The following is a 19,223-nucleotide window of genomic DNA, read 5'->3' on the forward strand; positions in this document are numbered from 1 at the left end:
AAAAAAAAAACAGGGGGGGACCCTGTCTTGTTCACCTTCACAGCCTTCCCCAACTATGGCTTAGGGAATCAAATCTAACTTCAAGGTTAAGTGGGACTTTTCTTTCAAAGTCTTCCCTTCCAGTGAGCATGCCGTGTTCCTGCATATTATTTACACCTGTACAAGATACAGTTTCACCTCTCAGATATCCATAGAATGGGGCAGACCATCATTCAAAGAAATAGATTGCAGATGTTTCGCTCAACAAGAATCACATGAATTGACAAGAGATTTTTTTTTTTTTCTGATTAGGTTTTGCCTTCACTGTTATTAAACTAAGCTTACCTTCCTTACAATGGAGGAATGCTGATACCTGCTTGGTTGAGTGACTTAAGAAGATGATCAGGTAAAAAAAAGTTGCTAAAGATAATTCACAGTGTGCTGAAGTCATAGAAACAAAGGCGCTTATCATCCAAAGGAGAAAACATATGGGAAAGCACTTTGCACACATAAAGAACTCTATAAAACAAGGTATAATACTAGTAATAACCACTGTGCATTTGGCCCGGCTGAATATTCTCAGCCATAATGATGATAGAGATTGCTTTAGAGCCCTGCATTTTAGGACAGTGATCTCCTTTCCACCACTGACCCAATACTCCCTCCGAGTAGAGTGTACTTGGTAAACTAAGACAATACGTAAAAATGGTATGTTAAAAAAAAAAAACACACACACACATCATGTACAATTAGCTCTGTTTTTAGTGAAAAGCAATTAGCAAACCTGAAAGCTGCATTTCTGTGTTGCCTCTTCACCCAAGCCCAGTTGTTTATGAGTAAGGTAACATCTAGCGCGTTGGGGTCTTGTAGCTGTTTAGAATCTCCTGTGTTCTCTGTTTCTCACTGGAGAGTCAGGCTCGGTAAACAAACTGTCAGCTTTAATTAAGAGTCTAGACCCAATTTAAACAACTGACTAGTTTTGAGAATAAAAGATTAAACTAAAGCACAAATCATGAATTTGCCGATGGTTCTTCCTTCAGAGTTTTGGGAGGATACTGAATGCATTTTTTTCCCTTCAGTTTTTGTATAAACCACTTGGGGTTCCTACCTGTTGACATCCAAAGGACACGCTATAAGTAGATGGCCCCAGAGATGCATGGTGGGGAGGACTGTAAGGAAAGGGATGATTCATTTGGGGTTAGCCACATGGACAGAGCTAGGGCTCCTGGGTTCAGGGTTCAAGTGTGGGTTTTTTCTTTTTTTTATTATGGCAAAATATACTTAACATAAAATCCCCATTTTAACCCTTTTAAAGTGTACAATTCAATGGCATAAATATATTCACAGTGTTGGGTAGCCATTACCACTATGTAGCTCCAGAAAATTTTTTTAATCACCCAAACAGAAACTCTGTACCCATTAAACAATATCTTCCTGATCCCTTTTTCCCCCAGCCCCTGGTAACCTCTATTCTACTTCCTATCTTCATGAATTTGTCTATTCTAGATATTTTATATAAGTGGAATCATACAATAGTTGACCTTTGTGTCTGGTTTCTTTCACTTAGTATAATTTTTTAAAGATTCTTTCATGTAGTAATATGCATCGGAAACCTAGCTTTTGATGTGGCTGTTCTAAGGAGGCAGAATATCACAGAGACAAGAGAGGGAAAGACCCCTCCAAAGTGTTTGTGTCTTGATCCTTGAGCACCTGTGATTAGAACAGGAACAGAGATTCTACCAGCTGACCAGTGCTTGGATGGGTCAGGGGCTCTCCTGCCCAGGACTTACTTGGCAAGCAGCTTCCTGAATTTGTTGCCAGAAAATTAAGCTTTGCTGTCCATCTCCTCCTCCATGGAGCTGGTTGTACTTGGCCAAGTGCTCAGATGGGCAAGGGGCCCAGCCTTGTTGATCCAGTGCAGATCCTCACCATGAGGCTGGCAATAAAAGTATTTTCAGTTGCCCTAGCACAGTGGGAAACATGGCACCCCATCCTTTGGACCAGGCCAATTTGCATTCCTGAAGAGACTCTGTCACTGGTCTCTGATTCACTCTGAACAGAAGGCAGTTACATGTGGTGTTGTCCATAGGCTTAGTAATTCGTTTTGGGTTGATCACCGTGAGACCACCCCCTACCACCTGTATACTACCTGCATTTGTGGGAACTTCTTCCCAGCTTTCTAGTCATCCTGATCTAGGGCATCTTCAGTAGATACCATTGCGTAGTCCTTGATGAAGGACTTGTACCCAGTCACCAGCTAGTCAGGAGTAATGCAATGCAATGGCTGGGTTCATGAGGAGACCTGAAGTTTGAGGTCATACTTTCCAAACTCTAAGAACTAGAGGCTACTGCATTCATGCCATTCGCCACCTTGTAAGTGTAGCCAGCCTTTCTGGTCACATTCCATAGCAACTCCAAGGTTCTGTATTCTGCAGGATACGAGTCAGCAAACTTTTCCTTTAAAGGGCCAGAGAAAGCAAATATTTTAGGCTTTGTGGACCAAGAGGAAAAATTGAAGGTTTTACAATGAGAAGAATGCAATTCTTTTGGGGGGGAGATTGGAGTTTGCTTAATTGAGATTCAAAGTTAGTAGTCCTGTCATCATGATAGAAAGGTGGCGTCATTCTTCTATAAAGCCTTCCCTTCCTTCTTCCTTCTTGTGAACTCATCAGAACGTGTGTCTCGAGTCTATTTTGGACTTCTACTCTATCTACACTTACAGGGTTGGAGAACCTTTCATATGGGGGTGCAGGTTAAGAGCACAAGGCTCTGTGATAAGACTCCCTGAGTCTGAGTTCTAGCTGAACTAACTGTTAGCTGTGTGATCTTTGACTATTATTTAACTGATCTAGAAGCTTCTGTTTGTTTCCTGGTCTACAAAATGAGTAACAGTATCCACTTCATGGGGTTTTAGTGAGGATTGCATGAGCTAATGAATGCAAGGCTTTAGAACACCGCAGGACGTATTGTAAAGCACTTGATATTAGCATTACACTTCCTTTAATTTTTTTTCCCCCAACCTTTTAAAAATGTGAAAACATTCTTGGCTTGAGGGCCCCATGATAATAGGTGGCTGGCTGGATATGACCTGTGAGCCACATTTTGCTGACCTCTGCTCTAGGGAGTTAAGAGCAAAATGCCTCTCATCCCCCTCATGGGAGGCGTCTTTGCCATATTTCTTTTTGATGACATCCTTCTGATCAAGCACAGCTTTCCTGAAGTCACAGCTCCCAAGGAGGACCATGAACTCCTGCACTGCCAGCTCTTTACCACGTGACCGTGGATCTCACTGGAAGCTGGAACCAGCCGGTCACTTCTGGATCGCCAGCCAGGACATGGCATGACTGTAAAGGTCACTGCAGCTTCAGTTTTATGGGCAGCAAATGACGCTTCTGGCTTGGTAGTGCCATCAGATTCAGACTTATTCCCAGTGCCACCCATGCTTGTCACCAGCTTGTCTCTCTCCTCCGGTTCCATGAACTCAGCTTCTTGCTCATCAGGTCAGCCTCAAGCTCTACTGATGTGCTCAAAAGTCTCTTTGACACCCTTTCCTGTACAATGAGTCTTATTGTACAGAAGCTCTTGGACCTCCCAGATACTGAAACATGCAGGGCACAGAGCTCTGAAGAGACCTGGGTGGGGTTCGACCCTGACAATGGTGTTTCCATGACGATCGTGATCTCTGCTGTTGGTGCCAGGGATGAGGGTGAAGTCAGCGAGCTCACAGGTGTGTCTCTTATGCCCCTGAGCTCTCCTCATCGGCCGCTCAGCTCCTTTCTCTGCTGTCCTCCCTTCTTTCACTTTAAATATTAGCATATTATTAAATTATTAAATATTACCCATTTGCTTTGATTTCAACAAACTTTTGCTTGTTAATCAGCTTCCATCGGTGTACAAAAAGGAACCAGCTCACTCCTGGCTCTTCCCTTTGCTCAAGTTCAGAAAACATCCATGTGAACTTAGGGCTTTGATTATGTTCCAGCGAATTTCTCTAGTCTTCGTATAAAAGTACAGATAGGCATCTGCACATCAAAATTCAAGTAAACAAGTCACTTGGATGCCAAACATTTTGTACCCTGTTTATTGCTGATCCTTTCTCATCATGAAACTGTCACCTCTAACGGGGTGAGGGAGAGGGAGACCATATGATTTATCATCCAAACCAGAGCCTTTTTGGGGTAAACTGAGGCACTGATTACCATCCACGTGGGACTTGCCATCCTCTAATCCATACCCATTTTATAAAGGAGATGGACTTTATAAAAGAAAGACTTCTAAGAGAATGCTGCATTCCAAAACCCTGAAAACACTCGAAAACCCAGAAACCAAGGCAGTTAAATCTCAGATGTGAGACATATTTATTCTGTGACTTGAGCTGGAGACAGTGAAGCTGTCAGCAGAGAAGACTTCTGTAAGCCATTCAAGGCTATAGAGACTTTTCTGAGAGCCCCCTGCCCCCATCCTGAGGGCTCTGCTTTACAGCGAGCCAGAGCACTTGTCCTACTTCTGTGTCCTGGTCCTACCTGCATCAAGGTGCTCCCTACCCCTGCAGCGTCACCTAGCACGTGGCTTTGCCAGACTGCCGCCAAGCATAGGACAGGGTCCTGCTCATCTCCGTGTTGTGGGGGGTGGGGTGTGTTTCTCCTGCACATCAAACATGCTGGGGAGAGAGCTGCTGAATAAATAGATGAGTCAGGAAAGCTGAAGGTGTCCCTCCACTGCAGAGAAGAGGACTCAGCCTCCCAGAAGCATGGCTTGGGGAGGAAGAAGGGAAATCCTAGCCTCACTTCCACCACCACTGCCCACCTACCCATGTCCCTCTAGGGGGTTGCTCCAGCCTCAGGGCTTTTGCAATGGCTGTCCCCCCTCCTTGGAACACTCTTCCTGTAGATATCTCCATGACTCACTCCCCGTTCCTTCAAACCTGGGCTCAGATGTCACTTTCTCAGAGAGACCTTTTCTGACCACCCCATTTAAAATAGCGTCTGCTTTGCTATACCCCCCATCATGGCCCTCCCCGCTCCCAACTCCTTTTGTCTTCTTATCACCGTAGTCATGTATTAAATGCAGTATCTGATTCTGCCCCTGGAATGTAAGCTCCGTGATGGAAACACTGTGTCTGTCTTGTTGACAGCTGCACCCCCGGTGTTGGGCACAGTGCCTGGACATCATAAGGGCTCAATGAATATTTGTAAATAGAAGGAGTCTGCCTCCTCCCTTCCTTTGTTCCAAGAGAGGAGCTAGCTGTTCTCTTATCCAAACCCAGGAACCCTGTAGGAGCTAGCTGTTCTCTTACCCAAACCTGCCTGTGCTCTGAATTGCATCCCTTCCTGCCTTTTGAGACTCTTGTTCTATCAACTACTTCTCTCTTCCATAGATTCAACAATGTCCTTTCAGCTCTGTCATACTTCTGATACTTATCCTGGACCTCACAATAGCCCTGTGAGGCAGAACTGCTTACCCATTCCATGTGAGAAGACACAGGCACAGAGAAGGTGAAATACTTCCTAGAGCAGCATAGGGACTAAGTTGGGACACCAGGATTTGGACCCAGGAGACAGGCTCAGGAGCCCAGCTCCTGATTCCTCTGCCATGTCACTGGCTCATACCCACTAGCATTTACATATATCTTTGCTTTTCTCGTCTTAAATAAACAACCCAACCTTAATTCGATATTCCCCTCAGCACCTTCTCTATGCCTTGCCAGCCCTTTGCAAACTCCTTAAAGCATTGTCGACACTAATCGTCTGTGTTCCTCATTCTACCCTTTCTTGGCACCCCTCCAATCTGGTCTATGTCCCCGTCACACTATCAAAACGAGCTCTTGTGTGAACATCTTGCAATGGATGCTACTCATTCCCCATCTTATTTGAACCCCATCCTTGTGTGATGACAGTCGCTACTTCTTCCCTCCTGGGTAGGTAAAGTCGGGGCTTCCTGGGTCTGCTATGGGACAGACCTCCCTCTAGAGGAAATATGCTACTAGGAAGGGACATGATGAATGATCCCCACCGAAGAGATGGGTTAGAGTCCTCGGGGCATGGTTAAGATTCCTTCTGGCTCAGAAAATCCATTGTTATATTAAATCATCACCTCTTAACACTTTAGGGTTCCACTTACAACGACATAAAATCCCTGCTGGATTCTCACTACTCCCCAGACAGAGGGTGTCCTCAGTTAAAAGTCTTGATTTTTCTCTATATTCACACTCAACAAGATTTTGTTCAGCATTACTTTCTATAGTTTTTCTTACAAAATATTAGTTTTATGAAATTTTCAAATACGAAATATACTGGAATATATATATTTTTAAATGAAGTAACCTCTCTTTTCTCAGCAAAATTTACTTCCTAAGAGTGATGCCTTTACCAATCCAGGTGACAATCCCTGTCCCAGGTGGACATGTTAATAAAACATATTTCTAGGAAGGGGATGCAGATTCCAAAGAGATCAGTGAAAAATATTAATAACCTCATTTGCTGGGCTCTGTAACAGGGACCTGTTAATTTCCATATTGTAGTTTTAAAAATAAAAATAAAACACACACGTCCCAAAAGGTTAAGTGATTTGCCCAGTGAAAACAGTGGCAGAGCAGGAACGGGGGTCTCCTGTGCCTGCAGAAAGCCCGCACCCCACCCTTCACCTGCTGCAGGTAAGGATTTAATATACTGTCAGGGAGATGCCAGGGAGTTAAGAGGAAGCAAAGATGAACTCAACAAGTGGTTGTGAGACAGTTGGTGAGCTGACTGGAGGAATATTCAAGTTAGATTCTTCACCCGCACCACACCAGTAAGGATAGAACATGATCCAGTCCTGGAGTTTGAGATTAGAGAGCCAGCATGGTCGGGTGAGCCCCTTCCTCCCAACCCCAATCCAGGTCTGACTTCTTGTTCTAACCTCGTGTGGTGGAGGGAGCGAGGGAGCTCTGTGGGGTCTCTTGAACAGGGCACTCATCCCATCACGAGGGCCCCACCTGCATGACCGAATCACTTCCCAGAGGGCTCCACTCCCTAACAGCTTCACATTGAGGGCTAGGGTTCCGACATCTGAATCTGGGGGGACACAAGCATTCAGACCATAGCACCTCCACTGGCCAATTCCTTAGTGTCCATTTATCGGCAGCCCCTGGGCCTCTGGGGCTGTCATCTTTGCCTCTTGCGTTGCATTAGAAATATATTCCTGCAAAAAACCCGAGCGGGAGCTTGGCAGCTCTGAAAACCTCTCATTTCATTCATGTGGCTGCTATGGATAAATCTGTGCTCTTTAAAAAGAAGCAGAATGCCCGTCCAGCGTGCCGCGCTTTGCTCTTGAACCTGCCTCGGCTCGCCAGCCACTTGAAAGGCCTCTACCTTAAGCCAGCCTTTCTTCCCTCTCTTTTGTTCACCTCTTGATGGAGCCGCATTCAGAAACAGCATCCCCGTTAATGTCACCTGCAGCCTTTCCCCGAGGAAACTCCCCGAGGGCACCAATGTTGGAGAGGACTTTGAAGTCCTGTTTCTTCTGGGTGTCAGATGTGTCCTCAGCCTGCCTTTCCAGCGGTTGCCATGCACAGAGAGTTGGTGTCATGAAGAAGGAGGACGGCCAGGACCATCAGCTAGGGGACTAGGGCTCTGTCTCCTGATGGTTCTGGCTTTGCAGTTCTAGACCCCTCTAGGTCTTGATGTCCTTCTCGGTAAAGCAAGGTCCTGTTGTGGGACTGAGTGAGAAGCACAGGACGGACAGGGACGTCAGTTGCAGTATTAAGGTGACAGCTTCTGCCCTCTGGATCAGAGCAAACCATGGTTGGGCGTGGACTCTGCTGAGCCCCCGTGGGACAGCTGTCCTCAGGGAAGCTGCCTTTCAGCAGTGCAGCCCACGAGGGAGAAATAAGGACCAGCAGGTGGAAGAAAAGGCGTGTGCTCACCATGGCAGAGCCGTGGTACCGGCTGCCGTCACTCTCACTGATGGTGTGCCAGAGACTGAAGTAGTGCCCTTCCTTTTCTTCAGCAAAGGAACTCTCAGCTAAATAGCAGGAGGCATCACTGGAGGTTGCGTTGTTGAGAGCTGGGCGTGGTGTATCCACTGGCTACCAGGCTGTGCTGGACTGAGCTCTCAGGAGGACTCTCTTGCAGAAACTCTCGAAGTGCCACCTGGTCCTTGAGCGGGTCCAACCACACGTCGGTTCTCTCTGCTCTGCTGGTGAACTGAGCAAGACCCGAAATATGCCACGAGCCATGGACACTGTCCTCCTCCATCGAGTGGCCTCACTTCTTCAAGTGTTCCCTGAACCTTTCGCACTACTTTCTCCCAGCTCCTCCCCACCTGCCTTCCCTCCCCTCCATGCTGGGGTAGCTCAGAGCCCTGCTGAGCATGGGTCACTTGTCCAAACCCCAACTTCATTGCTTGTCTCTATGCCATGACTGCCTGATTCCCGGCAGGCACACCTCACTGCTGCTTCCAGAATCATGGGCATCCTGGATACCTCCACACAGAACTCAAACCTGACCAGGATGACAGCCTACCTAGGTCATTCAGAATCAAGGTGGCATCTACACTCCCCACACGCCCTCACCACATTCCCCCTTCCAAGACCACCCAGCCTTCAGACTGTACACCTGAGGGGAGCAGGTGCCGACCTTCATGGCCTCACCCTGGATCCCTGCTTGGTCTCCATCTTCTCTGCCTCTCTGTCTTGGAGAGTCATTCTCTGCCAGGCCCTCCCACACTGGACCCAGCTTTCTGAGATGCAAAGTACAGTGTGGTAGTCCCTCCTTGAAACTCTTCAGGGTTCCCTCACAGACCCTCACAGCTTTCAAAATAAAGTTCAGAGTCCTTAGCAGAGCACAGGAGACACTTTCTGAGCTGGTCCTCTCTGTCTTTGTATTCCATTTTCCCACATAGCCACTTGCTAACTCCCCCAAGCAGAGGGAAGTTTCTGGAATGTGTGGGTCGGATCCAAGGTTGTGTCCTTGAACATCAGGCTCTCCCTCAGGAATCCTTTATTCTATCTGTATTCACTTAATTCAGAGTTTATGAAGTGCCAGCCCCAGGTCATATCTGGCCTAAATACCTGTTTGGGTGGGGGTAGCTTGCATATGCTAAACATTTTAAAAATCAGAGGCCAATATTTTTAAACTCAAGGGAATAGTTATGGTAAAGCATGCTAATTTCTGGCTCTTTTGAACAATCAGAAGATCTGGCCACACTGAGCCATAGTAATCGGTTGAGTTGAGAAGCAGCTGTGCCTCAGGTTGCTGGGATTGGGGGGTGGGGGGAATAGGTTCCATTTACCCACAGTCCTCACCACTTCCTCTTGTCTTACACTGAGATTCCTCACTTATGTATGTGTTCTACCTGGGCTCTGTAGTTGAACTTACTTCTCCCTGGACCGATTCTTTGCTACTCAGGTAGCAGAACAGTGCATGCCACCTTCTCCATTAACTCCCCTGACTCAGAAGCCCCTCTTATGCCAGGTACAGCAAGCCTGCTGGACCTGAGGGTGTGCGGGGAGCGGCAGGGGGTTCTAGTTTCTTGTTCCTTCTCAGTGACAACTGACAAGGTGCTTACTGATAAAGTCAACCATAAGCAGAAGAAGAACACCCAGAGGCCTAGTCCTTTGCCCCCTGCAATGTGTAGAAACAAAGCTGCTAGAAAGGAAAATCTGGGAGCTTCCTTCTTCCTACCATACAGTGAGAGGCTGCTCCCCAAGGCTCACTGATTGAATTGCCAACCCGTAGACTAGTAAGAGGAAACCAGCCCAAGCTCTGGAAGGATACTCAGCCCTGATGTCTTCAGGTGTCAGCCGCAGCCTCCATCCCCACACCCACCCTGTGTTCTGTAAGAGTCTGGGGCTCTGGGGAGGAATGGTGGAGGCGTTCTGTCAGTTGGGTCCTCCCTGTGAGCCAATTCCTGATTTTCTTGGAGAAAAGCCCAGAGGTGGTGCTCAGGGTGGAAAACATGACCTCCAGCCATGTTGAGTTAGGGTCTAGAAAATGACGTCACTCAACAAATGTCTAGCTTGTAGCAGGTGGGGGTGGGGTGAGGATGGGCGTAGAGGATGGTGGCACCCAAGCGTGTGTCAGGTTGATGCTAGAAACAGGTGTCTGGGTGGGGACTTGAGAAGGACTGTGCTTGGATGACAGAGCCCAGAGGACTGATCATCCTGAGTTCTTACTGCCTGAGCACAGCATCCAGCATCACAGTCCATGCCCTCACTGTGGATTTTCTCCTTTCATCTCTATCACAACCCTATGAGGTGGGCAATTTTAGTATTCCCATTCAATTAGAGACGTTAAGCATTGAATCCAAGGATTTACAGCAAGGAGGGGCTAGAGGCAAGATCTGAAGCTGGCTTTGTCTAACAGATTGTCTCCAAATTGGGAACATGGGGCAAGGGGTTGGGGGTGGGGGTGGTCAAAGTCCAAGTGGAGTCAAAACTGGAGCAAACCCAGAAGAGAAGCCAGAGAGCAGGGCCAGATGGCCATTGTACCTGGGACACTACACTAGACTCCAGACAGATGCCCAAAACGTCCCCTGGCAGAGCCAAGAGGAGGAAGCAGGAAGCCAAGTCCTCCAGGGGGTGTGTGTGCAGGGGCCTGGGGTTGTCCATTGACTGGATTCCTGCCTTCTCATTCTAGGAGGGTTTGGCCCTAATGCTTCAAATTTTTCTAGAAGCTTTTCAGGGAGCCTGGTTTCCATTGTGAACACGCAAAAGTGAGAGGCGCAAAGATGGACTAGACAAGTAGCCCCTCCTTTGCTTTTCCTCTTGCCCTGAGCATCAGTCTGGACTCCCAGGGGGGTTCTGCCTGTCTGCCTCCAGGGTCTGGGTTGGTGGCTCTGCATGGTGCTCTGGGGACAATGGCTCAAGGTAGAATTTCTGGCTTTAGACTGGGGCTTCCTCAGCCTTACCCCTTCCCTCACTTCTGCCACTGAATTGACCTAGAAAATGCCAGGGAAGAAGCTAGGGTGAAGTGAGGGCTAGTCTGCCCCTCCCTGGACTTTAGAAAAATCCAGAGGCAAAGAGAATTCTTCACCAGCTGACTTCTCCATGTGCCCACAGTGGACTGGATAAGTGGATGGGAAATTTAACCCTTCTTAGGCTCTTGTAAAACACCCTGGCATGTGAAGGGCTTTGCATGGGCATATTCAGAATGGGGAGGAGTGAGGAGAGGATGCCCAGGACCTCCCCACCCCCTGGCAGAGGGATGGCAGAAAGGGATCTAGCCTCTCTGCATTTTTATTTTGTTTTATTTATTTTTTTGACAGAGATGCCTCTTTGATCCAATACTGTCAAAAAAAAGAGTGGCAGAAGAACACAAGCTTTGGTGTGATCCCTAGCTCCGCCTTCACGAGCAGAGTATTTAAAGCTGAGCCTCTTCCCTTCTTAAAGTGAGTAAACTTTGAAGAGTAAATGAGGTAATGAATATATACAAACAGCTTGGCAGATGCTATTTTTACTTTATTTTTATTATTTTCCTCATTAAAACTCTTCTGAGAAGAGAGATCGGTCATGGCTGGATTCCTTTGTCTTCCAGTCATTTTCTTCCAATTAGCATGTACTTATTGGGCACCTACTATGCGACAGGCCCTGAGCTGGGTGCTGGGGGCACAGTGGGGATAGACAGATAGCACCCCCCCAGGTCTGAAGGTGCTTAAAATCTAAATTTGGAGGGGCGCCTGGGTGGCTCAGTCAGTTAAGCGTCTGCCTTTGGCTCAGGTCATGATCCTGGGGTCCTGGGATCAAGCCCCGCATCGGGCTCCCTGCTCAGCGGAAAGCCTGTTTCTCCCTCTCCCTCTGCCACTCCCCCTGCTTGTGCTCTCTCTCTCAAGTAAATAAATAAAATCTCTAAAAAAATCGAATTTTTGGAGACAGGAAGCACACACATACACATACAAGAAAGGCAAATACCCCAGCAAAGGAACAGAGTCGTAAACATGTACTTGGTGGCACTAAGAAGAAAGTAGGAGGAATGGTGATGGGTGTGTAGGGACTGGAGGCAAGCTCCGTAGGGGACAGGGAGGAGCTGCCAAAAGAGCCGGCATTCCATCAGAATCCTGAAATCTGAGCAGGAGCCAGACTCACAAAGGGCTGTGAAAAGAGCCCCAGGCAGATGGGTCTGCTCAGGTAAGAAGAGCCTGATGGGTTGGTGGATCCCAGATCTTCCCTCCTTTAAAATTCATGTTTCTGGAGCCTCCCCACTCTAGAATATGGTCTCTGAGCCTTCATCCCACTCTTCCTCTCCCCAACTCTGGTTATTGGTCCCATTTTCACCTCAACATTGTGGCTTTATCATATAACCTCTCCTGTCCTTCTCCCACTCATCTTTGTTTCTCTACCTTACTTTTACAAATGCATACTCTTTCCTTTGTAAACGATTCTCCTCCTGCCTGGTCTCCACATCCCTGACCTGCTTCTCCTTCCTTCTTAAGCCTCTTGTGCGGCCAGACTGTAATCGCTGCCCCTTTGATCAGGGACCTCTCTTTGAAATCTTCTTTCACCCCAACATTCTCCCAAATGTCACCAGGGACCTGCCGATGGCCAAGCCCAGTGGCCCCTGAGCACCCTCAAACCTAAGGTCCTCCTGCCAGGAGCACTCACCTCTCTTGCTCACTGCTTTGGTCCCTTGGTTCCCCTCTCATCTTTGTCCACCCTTCTCCATGGACTTTGCTACCTTGGCTTCTCCTTCCCACCCTCTAAATGAGGGTGATGACCAAGGCTTAATCCTGGGTCTCTGCTTCTTTAGGGATTTTGTCTCCACTCCTGGCTTCAACTTCTCCCTACAAATGGCTTCCAATCTCCATCTCCAACAACCTCCCTCCTAAATATTATTCTCTTATGGCTTGGTCCCTGGTTGCCCACCATCTACGTGACCATGGACAATCTCTTCTCATCTCGGGGCCCTTTGTTGTCACACTTGAAGAATAAAAGGGAATGAGCCAGCTGACCTTTTGTCCCTATGCTCCGATAATTAGTGATTCAGTCAGTGATTTTTAAATGTCTTCATCTCCACATAAATAAACTGAATCCTTTTATAATCATCATGTTTAAGACCAAAGCATTGTCCTAGCCACCACTGATGGTCCCCAGAGTGCTGTCACTTCTTCTCTGTACCACGATGCCCTAACTCTCTCTTCCTTTCCATCGACACAACTGCAGCCCATACCCTTCATGCTCCTCCTGTGAATGACCTGAGTGGTCTCCCCAGCTCATCCTCCTCTAAGCAACTCCCATATTCTCTGCACAATCCTGTTCAAAACCCTTCAAGTGTCCCTATTGTCCATAGCATCTTCTCTTCAGCTTTGTGGATCCCTTTGAGAATCCTTTAAAATATGTGGATCCTTTGCCCAGAAAAATGCCTAGAATTTCAAGAGGTTCATGGATCTCCTAAGATCCATCACAGATTCTTTAGAGGTCTTTGGACCCCAGCTTAAACCAAAGTGGCTCCCAAAAGAACCAAGGAGGTTCCTCAGCGCTGACAGCTTGGCTCTGAGCCCTCTGTCCTGCCATATTTCCATCCACCTCCAGGCACTCCTGAAGCCTCCACTCCAGCCAAGCTCCTTGCTGTCACTCATACCTTCTTTGCCTTAGGCCATTCTCCCCATCTGGATCACCACCTTCATTCTTTTTCTGGCTAAGTCCTTGGACCCTTCCTTGGACGCAAGTCCCACCCTGATCCTGCCTCCTCTGGAAAATATCTTTCTTGTCCTCAGCCCTCTTTGGAGCTCCTATAACATGAATCATCAATGCCATTAGCACAACAATGTCACTTTCATTTTTATTATAAGGCAGGGCTCACCGCTGAGGACAGGCACGGCCATTGCACACACGAGAGGTTTGTTGGTGACATGAATCTTCCTGATAACCAAAGGAAGAAGGCTTCCAAAACTCCCCAACTTAGCTATATTTGATAACAGCTTTTTTATATTTTATTACACACACTCAGGTGCTTTTCTAACACATAGAATATTGAGCATAACTTATCTGGAACGCCAGTCCTGCTGTAATATAATGATTCTCCAAGTGGTAGTGGAAGACAGGAAACAGTGATGCTACTGAACCTCTCTTGCAAGTTTATCAAGGCGCTTCATTGAGATGTGAGAGTGTCTATTGCAATGCCTGGCATGTAACAGGTGCTCGGTATGTAAGTTTGCCTTCTCTGATGGTGGCCATTTTTTTCTGTTTAATGTAGAGCAGGTGGTGGGTGAAAATAGACCAGCACCTATTTATTGCCCTGCTCTAAAATTTCAGGGCAAGGAATTCAGAGGCATAACAAAAGGATTTGCTATTTCCAGTGAGTCTGGACTCCCTCCAACAGGGAAACGCATCGAGGGAGGCCCCCAGTTGTGATGCGTTGGAGCCAGAGAAGACCCGTTCATTCTACAGATAGGGAAACTGAGGCCCAGAGAGCTTCAGGCCTGCCCTTAAGGTGAATGGCCTGGTGGTGGCGAATCCACAACCAAAGCCCAGATCCCCAAATTGTTGCTCACTCCAGACACATCTGTCATCAACCCCTAAGAAGTCTCTGCCTGGTCAGACCACAAACGCCTTGAGCCTTCTCTCTATACTGGGTTCAGCTTTGCAGGGCGCCAGCATCCAACACAGGGCTTGTGAGCATCTGTGTACAGTGAGTTGGGTGCGGCTTTGTGATGAGCGCATAAAGCTTGTGGTAACTGTCACAGAATCTAGGTATCAGGGAAGTTTCTCTCCAGGGGCACCCTGCTGTTTCTACACCTTATCAGGAGCAGACTTTTCCAGTGGACTGGCCCATGGCAGATAGTATGCGCTGGTTACGCCAAAATGTGACATTTGAGAAACCGTTACTGAGCATTTACCACGTGCCATGCACTGGGGACACATTGCTGAACGGGGCGGAAATGGACCTTTCTCTCATGGAGATTGTCTTGTGGTGGATGAAAACAATAAGAACAAAAGTAAATACACCACCGCCTAGTCCAGGCTGAACAATCGTCTCAGCGGCTAATCTCCGCCAATTTCCAAGACAGAAAATAAAAACAACGCTACACAATGGCACTCTGATGAAGACTAAAAAATCCAAAAGTCAACACATTTTACTTTATTTTCTCTCAATTGATCTCAACTCCCAAATGTTCCAGTTTCAAAAGGTAAGATTAGGTACCATTAAACCAGCCAGACCAGCCTTGATTTAAAAACCCTCCTTGCTGCTACAGGATGGAGGAGGTTGCAGACCCTTATTAATCTCCTTGTTATCAGCTTGATCTCAGCCTGCCAGGAACCAGCTCCCCTGATTCCTGATTCTGGCCACATCTCTCCAGTCTTCTGGCTTCTGTGTACCAGGTCAGGGAGACTATATAGAACCGTGAGTTACCCTGCGAGCGATGTTTATGTTATCGGGGGGCTGGTCTTTCTTCATGGAACCAGGAAAAAGGAAAGAGGGCTTCCTCTGTAAATAGGATGGCACTTAATGGATTTCAAATCAGACAGTTCTATGGGGGGGCTCGTATAATTCACATTTTCTCTCCTTTGGCCATGGAGAGAAACGTAGACTCCATCTCAGGATGTAGGCAGCAGGGGCCTTTCTGAGCCTCAAGGAACGAATTCCCCCCCTTTCCTGCCCCCTCTCCTTTCCTTCCTTTGTTCTCCAAAACAGCACTTAGTCTCTGAGAGGCACCATGCAAGGAGCTGGAAGCACAAGAAGCACAGGTCTGCAATGGCCCCAGCCCTCCTAGGGCTACCATCTCGCAGGCAAGAAAGGTACCACGCAAGACACACAAAGCATAAGGTGCAGCGCAAAAGAGAAGTAGAGTGTGTCAGGAGACTGCAAGATAGGGGTCTAACCTCGTGGCGTTGCTGGGGGTGAGGCGCCTCTCGGGCCTAAATCGCCCTTGCCTTTCGAGGCATTCACAAGACTGTTTCATTGGCCAATTCCTTATTTGTACCCTGGGCAATTTCCCAGGTCCAGTGAGCAAGTGTCTCTGTAACTATTTACTTTCTGGGCGGATTAACTCACTTCCTCTCTATAGAAGTTTTGCAAGGATTGTCACAGCTTTGCTACCAAAGGGGCAGATAACGATCACAGGGAGGAAGTAAGGCTAGCCCGTCATCACTGCGTAGACATCAGTCTTTTCCTGGATCTACCTTCGGGTTTTGCTAACTCCACTTTATTGACTTAATACTTTTCTTTACAATGACTCACTTAAAAGCGTAAATGAATTTATCATAAAAGGAATCTTTATATCACTGCTATAAATAGAATACCAATATCCCCTGCCCTAAATAGAAAGTAATGGCAAAAATAAATACAATTGAATTCTTGGCTACCAGCCTGCCCAGAGGCTGTCTTTACCTGAAGGAGCAGGTTGGTTCTAAGGGCTCCCTTATACCTGTCTCTGATCACCCCCAGAGTCTTCCCCCACCTCAATTCCTCTGCTTTCTGTAACAGAGCAGAGTTTGGGATGAGACTGCAGGCTGGGTAAGCCACCAAAACCACCCAGGAACCCCAGGAACTCCAGGGTACTGTTACTGCGTATACCAACAGGGAAGGGGGGCCATTTCCTGTGTGAATGAACACATCCCAGCCAAGCTCATGAGGGGGCTTAATGATCCAGCCAACGAGTGCTTTGCTGTCCAGCTTCTCCGGAAATTTCAACCATGTGCTGTAGCTCTGGGTTGAGGTTGTTTCTGGTATAGACACACTGACTGCAGCCTCCTTAAAAAACTGATTTCATAAATCAGTTCCACCCTTGGCTGGGATTTCTCCTTGCCTTGCCTCATGTCTTGGGCCTCATCTGGGGAGGGGCAGAGAGAGAGAAGCAGGCTAATCCCTGGGGCTGAATCTCCCGCACCTGGGAAATGGCCATCTAGACCTTGAGAAAATTCAGTTCTCTTTTTCTGTGTTTAGGAAGCAGTTACTTTACCTGAGTCTCAGTTTACCTCTCCATAAAGTGGGTTTTGTAGACGTTTTATAATAAATGTGCGAAATAATGTATGAAAAGCTCCTGGTGCATATATAGGCATCCAGTGAGTGGCTATAATAATAACTATTCATAAGTTTTTCTGACATTTGAGAGTAACTCTAGGCCAGCTCTGTGATGGGTAACAGGGATCCTTGGACAAGTTTCCCCTGGTCTGATGGGCCAACCTCACTGACTTGGGCTGGGGCTCTGCAGAAGGCCAGGAAACCAGCTATTCCCACCAATGGAGGGAGCGTTCATACAAATCACCTGGGGTCTTATAATGATGCAGATTCAATTTCATTAGGGTCTACGGTGAGGCCTGAGATTTTGCATTTCCACCAAAACTCCAGATGATGCCATGTGGCTGGTCTGAGGACCACCCTTTGAGTGACAAGGCTCTAGCCCCGTGGTTCTCCGAGTGTGGTCCTTGGAGGCACCAAGGGTAACAGCAACACCTGGAACTTATTCATTTGAGATTTGGACTCTCAGACCGCACTCCAGACCTGCTGAATCAGAAACCCTGGGGTGGGGCTAGCACTCTTTCTTACAACCCTCATGGGATGCTGAGCCATAGCTTTGGCACTTCCTGCCGCTGGAATCCACGGCACTTGCTCATTCCTCCTGTGTTAGGGGAACTGTGTGGCCTGAGCCTAAAAGAGAGAGATACAGCTGTATCTCAGCCCTTCCCAGGCCAGAGAGAGCTAAATCTCTGGGGGCTAGCATTTGGGGGCTCTCTTCTTTTTTTCAGATTGACCATTGACCCAAAAACACTTACCGAGGCTATCCTGATGCAGGTGCTAAGGCAAGAGGCAGCCATAAGGACCTAGATCTGGGTGGGAGGGTGGTTTGGGCTGTCTATCCCCCCACCCTACCTACTCCCCCCACCATTCTGTGCCTTCCATGCAGCTTGGGCTTTTATGAGACCTCATGGGCCCCTCCACTGAACTTAGATGGGCAGGCAGGCCAACAAGTATTCACAGAGTACAACAAAGAAATCCTGTGTTTGCACTTTCCACAATCCTAAATCCCAAGTGTTGGGTATTTGGCCACCTCCAGCAAGCGGTTTGTATTTCTGTAAATCTAGGTCTATATTCCTTCTTCCTTTTTCTCCTACTACTTCCTCCCCACCATGCTTTTTGGTACTCTATTGTTTTTTGAATTAAATAGTACTCCCATTGATGTTGCTTGGTTAAAAGCATAACCACCCTCTTAAAATAAATCAATGTGTCTTGAGCACCTGCCAGGTGCTCTTTTTGGCGGTTCGCATCCATATGTGTGTTTTTAATTGTGGTTAAAATACACATAACATAAAATTTCCCATCTTAACCATTTTTAACTGTATGGTTCAGTCGTGTTAAGGACATTCACGATGTTGTATAACCCATCTCCAGAGTTCTTCTCATCTCGCAAAACTGAAACTCCGTACATATTAAATAATAACTCCCTCCTCCCCCAGCCCCCAGCAACCACCATTCATCTTTCTGTCTCTGGGAATTTGATGACTCTCGGCACCTCATGGAGATGGCATCAGACAGTATTTGTCCTTTTGTGACCGGTTTATTGCACTTAGCATAATGTCCTCAAGGTCCATCCATGTCATAGTGTAGCCTGTGTGAGAATGTCCCTCCTTTTTAAGGCTGAGTAACATCCCCTCATACCTATATGCCACATTTTACTTATCCTTTCATCCATCCTTGGGCATCTTTTGGCTACTGCAAATACTACTGCTATGAACATGGGTATACAAATACCTGTTCGAGCCCCTGCTTTCAGTTCTTCTGGGTCTACACCCAGAAGTGGGAGTGCTAGAGCCTATGGTAATTCTAGTTTTAATTTTTTGAGGAACCGCCACACTGATTTCCATCATGGCTGCACCATTTTTTATTCCCATGATGTGTGTTTTATTTAAACCTCAGAACACTGTGAGTTGGATATTATTAACCCCGTTATTTAGATTAGGAAGCTGGGGCTCTGAGAGGTGAGGTCACCTGCCTGAGATCACACAGGGAGTGTTTCTCCAGAGATGAGAGCCTCAATCTTCCCATAGTTATCCTCACATCGGCAGCTGGGAGAAATTTACAGTGAAGACCTAAGCGAGTTATTCTGACACTGCTGGAGGTTAGAGCTTTAGTGGGGAGCACCAGGCAGGCCGGGGAAGGGGCTTCAGAGTCTTGGCTGGTTCCACGCCCAAGGCTGGACCGCCGCGGATCTGAGCAAGGCCATTTGCCAGCACGCTGTCCTTGCGTTCCACGGCCTAAGAGGCATCCTGAGCAGGCCAGGATGGATACAGCCCTGGGGGTTTCTGTCTTGCCCTTCTCTTTTTTTTTTTT

At 47.4% G+C, this 19,223-nt stretch overlaps 1 protein-coding gene and 1 pseudogene across 1 annotated transcript in view; both read right to left on the reverse strand.

Annotated features, from left to right (window-relative positions):
- The window catches only part of ST8SIA2 (ST8 alpha-N-acetyl-neuraminide alpha-2,8-sialyltransferase 2), a 66,628-nt gene that overhangs the window by 37,486 nt on the left and 9,919 nt on the right, over positions 1-19,223 (reverse strand). The gene's annotated exons all lie outside the window — the stretch shown is intronic.
- Positions 212-8,213, reverse strand: LOC115942923 (alpha-enolase pseudogene; annotated as a pseudogene).

This window comes from Leptonychotes weddellii, chromosome 9, assembly GCF_054177405.1.
Source record: "Leptonychotes weddellii isolate Sample4059 chromosome 9, ASM5417740v2, whole genome shotgun sequence".
In the NCBI taxonomy this organism is placed as follows: Eukaryota; Metazoa; Chordata; class Mammalia; order Carnivora; family Phocidae; genus Leptonychotes; species Leptonychotes weddellii.